At 36.3% G+C, this 10391-nt stretch overlaps 1 protein-coding gene across 4 annotated transcripts in view; it reads right to left on the bottom strand.

Moving 5' to 3' along the window:
• Positions 1 to 7783, bottom strand: part of LOC107710951 (nuclear receptor coactivator 1-like) — a 70790-nt gene extending 63007 nt beyond the window's left edge. For all 4 annotated transcript variants that reach the window (XM_016515846.1, XM_016515849.1, XM_016515847.1 and 1 more), the window contains exon 1: positions 7310 to 7783. The gene's annotated coding sequence lies outside the window, so the exon portion shown is untranslated. The remainder of the gene's footprint in view (positions 1 to 7309) is intronic.
• Between the last annotated feature and the right edge of the window lie 2608 nt (positions 7784 to 10391).

The raw sequence follows: 10391 nt of genomic DNA, 5'->3' as shown, positions 1-10391 counted from the left end.
TAGATAATTCCGCACACAGCTGCAATTCCAGGTTTTCAAACAGAGATGGCGACAAAGAGGCAAAACTTACGGACTGCAGCTTTAAGTGATCATAACACACTATGAATTTTATATGTAATGCAATAGGATTTAATCACATTATATATGAGAAAAACCGTTCATTAATCAAATTTAGTGTACTGGTATTGTGGAAAAGAAAATCTCAGCTTTAAAATGTCAGTACACTCTGACTACACTGATGCATTCTTCGGTAAAATACAGGTTTGTGTACATTTTATTTTATCTATAAAATCGTTACTGTGCTGTAACATACAGAGGCGCAGTGTGAATCACCTTTAATGAGTGTCGCGGTCTTTTCACGTGATGGAAAAGTCTGATGCTTTGCATTAAATAAATGACTTTATTCATAAAGATACAGAATATAATACTGGATGTTAAAACGTCCTCAGAGTTGTTTATGGTTTGTTCATTGGCAGGTTATGGAGTCACAGCATGTTTCGGCTATAGAGTGTAACGCAGGGCGGTGGTCCGTTAGCAGTTCCCCGCCGAACACGATTCCAGCTCGGGCACAAGAACCAGCGCCGTTACGGTGGAAACAGAATAACAGAGACTGGTCGATTACACGTGAATTACTTCTGTTTTATGTTGAATTTGTCTTCTAATGTTTGTTAAACAAGTTTAAATATAGGCAATATGGCAATATGTTAAATAAAGGAAAATAAAGGAAGTTATCATGCAAACCAGTGGTTGTGTGGAGTATCAAGATAGTAATATAGTAAAAATGAATAAACCCATTAGCTGGGTTAAATCAACCCATTATGCTGGGTTAAATAAATAACCCAATTTGCTAGGTAAATTTAACCCAAGATGGGTTTACCCAGCCCTTGGGTTAATAACAACCCAAATTGGGTTGTTTTTAACCCAGTGTTTTTTAGAGTGTATGATCAAAGAATACCAAATTCAGTAGCTGTTGTCTCTTAATGTTTCTTTTATGAAAACATCATGTAGCCTAAGCACCAGTGATGTCAGCATTGTCTTGTTTTTTTATATGCTGTCCTAATACAGAATGATGAGAAACTCAAGATATCATAAAGTCATTAGTGCACTTGCACTGCATGCAGATGTACCACATTGGTTTATACAAATGAGTGGCAATTAAATACAAGCTATGATAACGCATGAGCAAAATGCATCAATTTTGCAAGCAAATGCAGACTACGGCCACAAATAATGTGGCACTTCAGTTCCCAACTGTAAAGAATGCCTTCACAGGCATTTCACTTAAAACTTAAAAGTTTTTTAAAACATAAATAACAAATATTTACTAACTTTTCAAAATGCATTCAATTATTCTAGATAGAAATCTGTAGAAAAAACACAGAGCCAGAAATCAAAAAGAAAAGGAAAACAGATTAGACTCCATAATGACGTATGGGAAATTTTTGTGGATCTATCTTTCAAAGTATCATAAAGCTTTTAAATAGTTAATAACTGTTAAATGTAATAAGACATTTAATATAAGTAAATTTGACTGAAACAGAAATAAGAGAAAAGAAATTTCAGGACTAGAAAAGCAGGATGCTGCTCACCATGTTTAGTGCATCTAATAGAAATACATTATAATGCTGCCCTTTTGGAAGTCAATGAAGGAAGATGATATGAAAAGCAACTAAAAAAGGACAAAGAAAAGAAAAAGGTGTGTGTTGTCATTCACAAAAGCAAGGCATAAAGCTTTGTTTGAAGAAAGGTCAGATTTTCACTGCAAATAACGGATATATTGACTCTTCTAATGCGTCCACAGTTTGTGAAGTAATTACTTACATCTCCAAATAATGATAGATCTAACTAACATCTCTGAACACAATTTCCGTGCACGTAATATCTGTGTATAGACTGAAATGACTTTCAGGAAACATTCAAATTCAAAACACTTCAAGAAGCATAATGACAATAACCTCTGGAGAAACAGAGTGAATTAGGGCATAGAAGCAGATTTCACTAAATATTTCCATATGTATGCTCTGCTGATATAAGAAGAGAGACGTTAATCTGGACTACGGGCAATACAACAAAATATCTGCCTAACTGATTGTTAGTAATAAGAATCTAATAATAGTCTATTCCTCATTGCTACAAAGACAAGAACCTCTGAATTTACAAACTCAAACAGTAAACCTTGTGATAAAAACTTTCAGATTTATTCATTCATTTGCTCTTATTCTGTCGTTTTAATTAAAATTTTTAAAAAGTTTATAAAATATAATTTTTTTAAGAATTTGTCAAAAGATGACATACTTTTAATAAAGTTAGAGGAGTCAAATATCACCTCGTAATGGAAAGGCTACTTTTTGATAACATTTTGGATTATTGATTAGAAGGTGCTCCTAAAATTTTTAACGTGCTCCTAAATTTTTTAAGTTAGGAGCACAAGTGCTCCTAAAAAGAAAAGTAAGCGTAGAGCCCTGATGATCAATGCCAATTGGAAACAAAGCTATTCTCTACATATTGACCACAATGAATGTAAAGTTTGTAAGTTGGAATCAAATCTTATATGTTCTAGATGCATTTATTTACATTTTTAATACAAGAATGTTTACAAAGTCTTACAGTGGGAGATTTATTGAAAAAGTTGGCCTATTTATGCTTCACAGGTAACTTAGTATTTTACAAATAAAATGATGGAAAGGGGGAAATGCAAAATATTTAGAAGAAGGTGTTGACTTTCAACCACTTTCCAGAGTCCTAAAACAGCTGCTCAATGTTGACAAGTTCCCACAGCAGTCAGTCCCTCTGGATTTTGCAATTTCAATACATATTCAAGCAATCTCTGCATTATCTGCAAAAGCTTACAACTTTTGTCGCACACTACTAGTCACATGGCTTCCAGACTACAAGACACTTTTACTAGTCATTTGTTTACACATTCAACTCCTTGGGAACTAACATAATTGTCAACAGGATTGAGTTACCTTGCAAAAAAATGATTTTCTTTCTTTGAATTTTTGTCTTGTTTTCCAGCACAAATATCTAAACATTCTTAAATCAAGATATTTACTTGAGAAGCAAAATGATTTAATTTTTATTAAAAAAAATAAAAAATAAAAAAAAGACCTCTAACACTAGCTTTCTCTATTCTTTTTCTATTCTATCTATCGGTTTTCTTTTTATCTATTATATGTGACCATGGACCACAAAACCAGTCATAAGGGTCAATTTTTTTAAATTGAGATTTATACATCATCTGAAAGCTGAATCGATAAGCTTTCAATTGATGTATGGTTTGTTAGGATAGGGCAATATTTGGCCGAGATACAACTATTTGAAAATCTGGAATCTGAGGGTGCAAAAAATTCAACATTCTGAGAAAACCGCCTTTAAAGTTGTCCAAATGAAGTTCATCACAATGCTGAAAAAGATATTCAGTGACCATGTTTGGATTTGAAATCAAAATAATGGATAAATGTTGTGTTTGTGGTAAACAGCCACGGATCAGAAGCAGATTCTGTGCTGCTTCTGCACCACTTACGCACCACACATGGACTGCATAAGCACTGCAAACGGAGTATGTGTGAACCTGGTGTAAAAGGCCGCCTCACATACAGCTCATGAAATCAGGCTTGTGCTGCGTGTAAGCTATTGTGCAAAAATTGCACAATTGTAAAAACAAAAATGCACTGCATGATCAAACATTTAGGTCAGATAAACATATATACTTAAAAAAAATCCCCCAACAAGAGTCACCTAAGAGGGGAATTCCCCCCATTTTCAAAAATGAAATTAAGGCCCTGAGTAAATGTCTAAAAATCTTGATTGGAGTATCACTATAAATAATCATGAATGATAAAAAGAAGGCTTTAAAAAGATCGGTATCGGCAGATACTGGTTCCTGTGATCGGCGATTGGTGATCGGCCTCAAAAATCCTGATCGGAGCACCCCTAGCTAAGGGCTAGAATTGGGTTGGGCCTAAGCCTTGTTTTTTTCTGAAAAATGTAACAAGAAAAATATCCACCTATGGTGTAAGAAAACTTAATTCAAAGGGAAAACAAGATTATTTTTCTTACCAATTAAAAATATTTTTATCCGATTTAAGCAAAAACTCACTACATTTTGATAAATGGAAAGACTTAATGTCCTTTCATTTGGCCTATTAAATAAATGCATCTTGATTTAGGAATGTTTAAATAATTGTACTGGAAAAGAAGACAATGAGTAGGCCCTAAGTTGTTGTTTTTTTCTTCGGTGTAAAAATCACATTATCTGCAATATGTATTATAGATATTTATCTTTAAACTAATGAAGAAACTAGTTTCTAGTTGAGCATAGCGTTGTTTCATTCTAAATCACAACAACCCCACGCCAGATAAAATTTTCATTAAAACATCCTTAAATTTATAAGTTTGCTCATTTATTATAATAATAAATTAAGGGGGAAATTGCCTTAAAACTTATTATAAGAGATATTAAAACATAAATTTTTTTGTAACAATTAAAACAACACAAACCAAAGATTAGAATACCGATTATTAACATAGAAAACGTATTTTTATTTTTTTTATTACATTAATTGATAGAAATTTAAATTCAATGCCTCCAACAGACAAAAAGCTAAAATATGCATAAATGCTCTATTTTTAGTAACAGCTGAGACTTTTCAAAGTGAGAGAGCGGAAAGGGGTGTCAAAAAATTGCAAGGTTTATAATAGCAGAGAGTGTGGCATATGATCTCCATGGAGAAACTGATGTTTCACTCACACTGAGTTTGTTACAACATCCTGTACTTCTGAACTTTAGGGGCGAGATTGTCCCTCCCACCTCTGCTATCTGTACATACAACTCCTGAGGCAAAGGAAGCAGTTAGCAGATGCTGCACTCGCCCAAACTTCCATGCAGAGGGGAAGCAGAGTTTGTCCATCTTGTGTGGTTCCCGTGCGCTTTAAAAAAAAATAACTCTGAGTTGTTGTTAAGCCCGGGCATGATCTGATAACAAGACATGGAACACTGAGCCCCGGGTCCCCCTCTCGCCATTCTCGTTGCACAGGGTGGGTGTCTGTTCGCTGGCTTGAGCAGGCTTGCTTTCCTGTCCCTCTCACTCGTTCATTTGCTAGTTCGCTCTGGCGCGCTCTCCCTACCCCCACACATTCTCACAGGCTGCTGCACAAGCTTTTTTTCGAGAAAGATGTAGGTCAGCTCTCTGACGTCTAGGGAGGCACAGCTGAGCGCCCCTCTCCATGCTGCGGCAGAGAGAGACGCTCGCAGGGAAAGAAACTGCAAGAGCGCGTCGCATGATATCGTCGCCTTTTGGTCACGCTGGAATCTGGAGTTGACTGCTGATCATTTACTCACTGAGTTGTGAGGATATGTAAACAAAAACATTAGGGACCTTCGTAAGACAATACAGCGACTACATTATCAACAGTTACATTGTATGAAAATACTTCAATTACTTGCCTTGAGATTTAGAAAAAAAAATCTATTTATTACATAATTAGCTGGACTTCACCAATGAAACAAAGAAAAACTGAAAGCCAACTGGTTATGACTATGACCAGACTATTTACATGGCTCTTTACAATCAAAAGCTATCTGCTTATTTCAATTCATAACATACATATCCATGAGCTCCTTCACCGGAAACTGTAATAAAGTTAAAGTTATAAGGCAGGTACACACACTCTTGTTTAGCGAAACTAAAGTGTAAACACAATGCAATTTGAAAACACGGAAGTCCACATCTTCTATCTCTCTCCTGGCAGGTTCATGTAAGGGACATGCTTATATGAATATGTGCTGCAATGTAGAGAAGTGACAGTGAGCTGTGAATTCTGACCACGAGCTTTGGATATTTGGGGACTTCAAAAAGTATTAAAACATTTTCCAGTGGCAAACAAAGAAAGCACTAGAACAAGTAAAATAATATGTGGGAGGATAAAATCATATTTGATGCACCTGATCAATCAATCAATAATTTCTAAGAATAATCAACCTCATAACATTATTAAATATATAATTATAACAACAATAATTATTACTATTATAATGAAATTGAATATTGTTAGAAAATCTTTACTCTCAATTACTCAAATAAATCTAAATTACTCTCATTAAACTCATCTAATTTTGAATCTAACTGCACTTCAAAAAAAAAAAAGAAAAAAGAAAAGAAAAGAAAAAAAGCCACAAACAGAATGATATAGGCAGGATAAAATAATATTTTATGCTACTAATCACTATGATCAGACAATAACAACAACAAAAATTGTTATGACTGGAGTATATTTTACTATTTCAGTCTTTCTGCTTCAAAATTCCATGTTTAATTCAATGTTTTTGCTGATAATTTATAATTCAAAGTAAATCCTACACCTATTTTTGTCGGTGTAGAATGACATATGGCAGGATGAAATAATATTTTATTCACCTGATCAGAAATAATAACAACAATAATTGTGAACTGGTTGGTAAAATAATAAAACAATAATAATTATTATACTATATTATTATAATTACTATAATACTAATATTATTATAATTATTATCATTATTGTTATTAATATTACTGAAAATTATTATTATTATTAATTATATAAGCTGAATGTTGTTAGACAATGTTTTACCTTTATTAAACTCAAATAACTGAAAGATCTAAATAACTCCATTCTCAACTAAATCAAAGCAACAATAAAAAAAAAATCCTATACTTCTATTTCTGTATATAGTACATTATTAAATTTTTCTTTTATTATATTAGTGTTATATTACATCCCTACTGTGTTATTCCTATGTATGTCTGCACTATCATGTATGTCTGCACTATGTTTGTACTTTCTTCTACACTGGAAGCTCCTGTCGTCAAGTCAAATTCCTTGTGTGTGTAAACATACTTGGTAATAAAGCTCTTCTGATTCTGATTCAGTGTCAAACCTGCAGATACAATTTGACACTGTCAAACTTGAGATGTCAGCAATCACCATGCTGAATCTCTTGACATGACATTAGCTTACACTTCAACCAAAATACACTAACTACAACGAGCAACACAATCACATTGAAAACATCCAATCCAAATATTTTGATCTCACTATGCAGATCTGTAATTCACCGTACGAAAAAGAGAATGTCGAATCGTTCGAAAAGCAGTTCGTGTAAACTCCAGATCTTTTCCACCTGTCTGGTAAACTAACCCATATCTCTAAGCAATGTTTATGCATCTGGTTGTTCAGATCAAGTAACCTCTAGTTGGACCAGCCCCGTTACATGATCTCTTCACTAAACATCAACAAATACAAAACATGAACGCATTCCAGTTACCTGTTTGGTCCGTTCTCCTCTTACAGATGCTCGTTGAACTTTGAGAAGGCTTGGAGGATAGTGTTTGCTGGCTAATATTGCCAGATGGAGCGATTAGTTATGCATTCAATCAGAAGCAAATATTTCTACAAGCCCACCGCCTACGACTGAGCTTGCATTTGAGAGGTAAGTCGAGAAATGCGCAGTTCATCTTACTCTGACAGAATAATTCCGTTAATGTGGTGTTCGTTAAACCTTCCAGTTGAAGGCTAGCTAAGCGGGCTAATTTTAGGAGCTATTTTAAATCCAGGACGCAGTTTTTCCCCGTTAAACTCCGGGTGTTTGTTGTTGTAAATGCACTTTGTTGACGATAAGCTACTTCTTTATTCCCTCGCGGAGCTGCAGTGCTGCTGTCATCCAAGTCAAATGGTCATTTGTGTGTTTGATTCTCGCGTTGATCTCTCCCCACCGCCATTTTCATCCTCGAGCTACACAAACAAACAGGAGGATCGCTCACGTCACGCATGTATGTCTGCACTATGTTTGTACTTTCTTCTACACTGGAAGCTCCTGTCGTCAAGTCAAATTCCTTGTGTGTGTAAACATACTTGGTAATAAAGCTCTTCTGATTCTGATTCAGTGTCAAACCTGCAGATACAATTTGACACTGTCAAACTTGAGATGTCAGCAATCACCATGCTGAATCTCTTGACATGACATTAGCTTACACTTCAACCAAAATACACTAACTACAACGAGCAACACAATCACATTGAAAACATCCAATCCAAATATTTTGATCTCACTATGCAGATCTGTAATTCACCGTACGAAAAAGAGAATGTCGAATCGTTCGAAAAGCAGTTCGTGTAAACTCCAGATCTTTTCCACCTGTCTGGTAAACTAACCCATATCTCTAAGCAATGTTTATGCATCTGGTTGTTCAGATCAAGTAACCTCTAGTTGGACCAGCCCCGTTACATGATCTCTTCACTAAACATCAACAAATACAAAACATGAACGCATTCCAGTTACCTGTTTGGTCCGTTCTCCTCTTACAGATGCTCGTTGAACTTTGAGAAGGCTTGGAGGATAGTGTTTGCTGGCTAATATTGCCAGATGGAGCGATTAGTTATGCATTCAATCAGAAGCAAATATTTCTACAAGCCCACCGCCTACGACTGAGCTTGCATTTGAGAGGTAAGTCGAGAAATGCGCAGTTCATCTTACTCTGACAGAATAATTCCGTTAATGTGGTGTTCGTTAAACCTTCCAGTTGAAGGCTAGCTAAGCGGGCTAATTTTAGGAGCTATTTTAAATCCAGGACGCAGTTTTTCCCCGTTAAACTCCGGGTGTTTGTTGTTGTAAATGCACTTTGTTGACGATAAGCTACTTCTTTATTCCCTCGCGGAGCTGCAGTGCTGCTGTCATCCAAGTCAAATGGTCATTTGTGTGTTTGATTCTCGCGTTGATCTCTCCCCACCGCCATTTTCATCCTCGAGCTACACAAACAAACAGGAGGATCGCTCACGTCACGCAGAAGGTGCGCGACTGCACTGATCTCTATGGCATAGTTTGAGGCGGTTGCTTGGTGACGCATGACTTGGAGATCTGATTGGCTGCGCAGGTTTGTGTGCGATTGAAGAATCGCTGGGTTGCGTACTGCGTGGACGTACAATGACGAGGCCCGTGTAGGGTAGAGAGCGCACCGCTCACGGAGGCCCATCAGGGTATGGGCTTGAATGAATATGACCGACGTTTTCATTGATTTTGACGTAAGCTTCACTGGACTGTGTTATTTCCATTTCCCCACCTTTTCCAGTGTATAAAAACTGGATTTGACTGGGGGGGCAGGTCGTGTTTTTATTTTGCCTTCCAACTTGGGAAATTGCCGTAAGTGGCATAATTGAACGGAGGAATTATGGTATTCTTCTGTAGCCTGACGACGAGTAACTTTAACCGTTGTTCATGTGAACTCAGACAGCCTGATGCTTTGTTTATAGACTATTTGTGGGTGGCTGTTTGTTGTTTCACCTATCAATTCGTGTCGATAAAGTATAATAGTGTAAATCCTGTATTTATCCTATATAGTGCTTGCATAAAGCAAGTAGTGCATACACTTGTAGCTTTTATGTATCTTTGTAAGTCATTGTAAGCCCATCGCAAGCGCACGAACCCCGCACGAAATTTGCTTAAAAATCAGTATCAGAATCCAATTTGCTAGTAAAAAGAAAAGAAAATCTGAATTCTGAATCAGCTATGATCGGCGCATCACTAATTAAAATACTAAGTAAAAGGCCTCAAATTTGAAGTACAATCTGGGATGTCTTTTTCTATCAATTCTTTAATAGGTAGATCTTGTCTTTCATAAAGGCTGAGGTCAGGGATCTTGGGCCTAAAAAGGTTGGTGACCACTGGTATATACAGTTCGTTTGCTGGCTTCCATGGCTGCGATACGCTGTTTTCCGCTCTCTGGCAACCCGGGCTGTCGAAATAGTATTGGTTAAACTGGCAGTGGGCGCTGGGCGGAATCACACAGACCAAAACAAAAACAGACATTCAGACACGGAATGGACATTTTCAAAGTAGAATAACTGGCTTTAGCATTGTTTTTCGGAGAAACAAGTATGTGAACTTTTGAATGTTTCCTAAATATCTGCGAATGTATTATGATGTTTTTATGTTTTTGGTACAGTCAAAAAAAATTAATTAAAATGTGAAAGCAGAGGAGAAATGATCAGTCAAATAGATTTGCATCATTAAATCCAAAGGGAAGGGGAACGCTTGATAGTTTTGGCCAGATTGAAAAAAAAAAAAACAGCCAGAAATAGAAGCAAAATTTTTAAAATGTGAATGTTTGATAACCAACCTGCAGAAGCAGGGGTGTATTTAGTGAATTGGGGGCCCCAGGCAAAATATAGGAATGGGGCCCTGTACATTTTCACACATTTTCCTAGATCAACCTTGAGGTTCCTTTTTTGTTGTGATGCTTGCTGCTGCACAATGGTGCCCCATAGTTGTGTCCAATGTTTCTACATTTTCATGTACATGTTATAATGGATTTCTTTCACGTTGTTGGGGGGGGGGGGAACCAAATTATCAG

This window comes from Sinocyclocheilus rhinocerous, unplaced genomic scaffold (assembly GCF_001515625.1).
Source record: "Sinocyclocheilus rhinocerous isolate Xijiao unplaced genomic scaffold, SAMN03320098_v1.1 scaffold1679, whole genome shotgun sequence".
Classification (NCBI taxonomy): Eukaryota; Metazoa; Chordata; class Actinopteri; order Cypriniformes; family Cyprinidae; genus Sinocyclocheilus; species Sinocyclocheilus rhinocerous.
This window is presented reverse-complemented; position numbering and strand designations above follow the sequence as displayed.